This window comes from Montipora capricornis, unplaced genomic scaffold (genome assembly GCF_036669925.1).
Source record: "Montipora capricornis isolate CH-2021 unplaced genomic scaffold, ASM3666992v2 scaffold_446, whole genome shotgun sequence".
NCBI classification, from domain to species: domain Eukaryota; kingdom Metazoa; phylum Cnidaria; class Anthozoa; order Scleractinia; family Acroporidae; genus Montipora; species Montipora capricornis.
Genome location: NW_027180180.1, coordinates 32,501 through 35,939, shown reverse-complemented (window position 1 = coordinate 35,939; position 3,439 = coordinate 32,501). Strand labels below are relative to the sequence as shown.

General features: G+C 39.1%; 1 long non-coding RNA gene across 1 annotated transcript; it reads left to right on the top strand.

Moving 5' to 3' along the window:
- The first annotated feature begins 683 nt into the window (after window positions 1-683).
- LOC138035994 (uncharacterized) lies at window positions 684-2,554 on the top strand. Its single transcript, XR_011129799.1, has 4 exons — window positions 684-786; window positions 885-1,239; window positions 1,645-1,841; window positions 2,319-2,554. It is a non-coding gene; the product is annotated as an uncharacterized lncRNA (long non-coding RNA).
- Window positions 2,555-3,439: the final 885 nt, after the last annotated feature.

Genomic DNA, 3,439 nt, shown 5'->3' with positions numbered 1-3,439 from the left:
CGAATGAGCCGCTGCCACAGAGTGAGACTGATGGCAACTACCTCACAGAAAGAGCGATCTCGAAAGAGGTGAATATTTCAAATGAGGAGGTAATGGAGGAGGACTTTGTATGTTTGAACTGTCACACTTTGGAGAAGGAGAACCGGAGGTTAAGGAACAGGATTGTTACTCTTGAAGAGCAGGTCAGCAGGCGGAAAAGAGAGAGTCGAAGGTATAAAAGGCGAGGTAAGAAGCCCTGCAAGAAGGTATTACACATAAGTGATCAAATAAACTCTTACAATTATTGTTCTGCTTTCCGTTCTAATATTTAACGTTTGTTCAGTGACAGATGTACAGACAGGTAGATTAAAAATAAAATAAAAATAATAGAAATAAAAATTAAATTGATTGATTGGTTGATAAAGTAAACTTGTTGGTTTTCACTGTGCGTACGTATCCTTAGTCTTAAATTCATACAATGTGCAGGTGCTCCTCACTAAGATGGTGTTCAAAACCATTTAGTACCATTTACTCAGAGAATCCTCTTGGTTTTATTTCATGATTTTTTGTTTCAGTTACAACCCAAAGTACTAAGGATAGAGAACTGGAAGAAAGTAAAGAGAAGGTGGACACCCTTCCTGGAGGTTCTGTATTCGCTTCTGAATCAGATGTCAGTGATGTTGGGGAGGGGGAAGGAGAATGTGAAAGCCAAGAAGATTCAGACTTGGAATATAATTCTGCGACAGAGACAGACACAACTGAAACAGAGACAGATGGAGAAGGCTGTGTACCTAGCAAGTATAATCAGTACGTGCTCATTGCCTGTGTCATGTGTTACTCAAAAAAACATCCTATTCATCTGATAACAATGTGTCAACTAACATGTACATATATCTTTGTTGCAGGTTATCAATGAAGGGAACAAATTTGCGTACAGAACCGAAGCATATTGTATTCCTGTCCCAATTGCTTCTCTTATTCAAGTTTTGCCATGTGTGTAAAGCTGACAACCCAATGGTTGAAGCTGGTGGTATTGGAACACAAGCAGCCATCAAAACTACATGTAGCAATCCAGCATGCAGAAAGGAACAAACCTGGTATAGTCAGCCCTTAATTCCTGGAACTCAGATTCCTGCGGGAAACTTCCTCTTGTGTCTCAGCATTTTACTTGTGGGAGGGTCAGCCACAAAGATCTTCCAGATGTTCTCCCATATGGGTCTAGGATGTATCTCTCTGAACACATTTTTTAAGTGTCAAAGGGTCAGTGAGGATGTATCAATCATAACATGTAGTATTTATCTTAGAACACATCAGTTACACATTTTGTGTGATCTTATTTCCTGCCAGCTGTACACATACATGTTTATATTGATCTGGATAACATGATTTGATTTATTTTATTCAATCTGTACACATTTTTTTTAAATAGTAAAATATACTTTGTGAGGTGACTATACAAATGTCCACACCCTGGTCGGTTAACAATATCGAGCCACTAATCCAATGGAAAAATAAATTCGTGAAATGTAACATATTTCTTTTGGGCAAATGAAAGCAAAGTATTGTTATCAAATTGATGTATTTAAGTGTCAGAAGTAAAAATTGCCTACATTGTTACTTCGAACATTTTCAAGATGTACCATTTTTCAACTTGTCATTTTGCAGAACAAACTTTTCCCTCCTATTTACTCTTACTGGCAACATTACCAGACTGGGATGCTAGCAAAGTTAAAGACATCAAGGGTGGAATCACCATAGCAGGAGATGGTCGCCATGATTCCATGGGGCATAGTGCCAAATACTGCGCCTATACCATTTTCTGCACTACAATTTCCATGATTATTCATTTTTCTTTGGTCCAGGTTAGCATCTACTGAATTTACAACCCTAACATAATGTATGCATTGCAGGTTAAATTTGATTTCCTGTCTGATGCAGTATCATAAGTCTCAAACTTTGGCAAATTGAAATAATTAGCCTTAGTAGAAATGAAATCGAGTTTCACCTGCAACATGCACATACTTTTCCCAAACCCTTGACCTCTAAAGATTTAATTTTCTCATGAATGCAGTCACTTCCTTCCATCTTAGGAGGTTTGATACATTTACAGTCCTTTCTTAATAACCAGCAAACTAGCTTAATGTGAGTGTAGTAACTACCACTATTCAGTCTACACCCTACTTATCTCAGGGTACTCAACAACAGTCCTTACTACTTTTTGGCTAGCATTGGTTTATTATAACTCACAGGTAGCTCCTGGGTTTTGTTTCAGGGTTTCAAGAATTTGATGTTATAATTTGGTTTCTTTTTTTTTGTTGTTTTTTTCATGTTCACCTTAGAGAAATCAAGCTGGCAGCAGCACAGCAATGGAATTTATGGGATTTCAGGAGTGCATGCAGTATTTGATTGGCTATGGTCTTTTGATCAGCACATTCATATCTGACAGACACATCTCCATCGCCAGTCACATGAATAAAGTGTTGCATCACATCAAACATTACTTTGATATCTGGCACTTGAAAAAAAGTAAGAGATTGCACAGAATTAATGTTTTCAAGTTGTGCTTTTCACACACGGTTTTCTCATGTTGATTAATTTAATGTTACTTTCAAATTTTTTCACAGAAATTCGCAAATCACTTAGCTGTTGGAAGAACGCATCGGTAATCATCTTTGATAAGAAGGGAGACACGGCTGATATTACGAACTACAGGCCGATCAGCCTTTTGCCTGTAACGTACAAAGTGTTTTCACAAATCCTGCCTTGTAGGATGTTAGGCGCCTTGGATCAATTCCAACCAAGAGAGCAAGCAGGCGTCAGGGCGGGTTTCTCTACCATCGACCACATTCACATTGTACGTCAGCCACAAGAGAAGGCAAATGAGTATAAGATTCCACTTTTTTTTGCCTTCGTAGATTACGAGAAGGCCTTTGACTCCATTGAGTTTACACCACTCTTCAAGGCACTGGAAAACCAAAGAGTTGATCACGATTATATCACTCTCTTACATGACCTGTACAATGGTGCCACCTCGGTTCTGAAACTACATATAGGGACAGTGATAAAATCAAGTTGGAGAGGGGTGCTAGACAGGGTGACAACATATCACCTAGACTTTTCATGTCTTGCTCCCTGACATCCATAAGACAAGCAAACCAGTTGGCTTCAAAATGCATCTAGGCAAGACTAAAGTGGTGTTCAATGATCATGTTAACAAGTCAACAATAACTCGCGATGGCAAGATCATTGAGGAGGTAGACAGCTATGCATACTTAGGAAAGACATTGACACGAGATGGTGATCTACTTCCTGAGATCGGGAGAAGGATTGCACTTGGCTGGGCAGCCTTTGGTACAGTGGACAACATCATGAGAAGCCGCAAGGCAAGTATGAAGATGAAGAGAAAAATACACGATGAGTACATTCTACCAGTAATGACTTACGGGTACGAGACATGGGC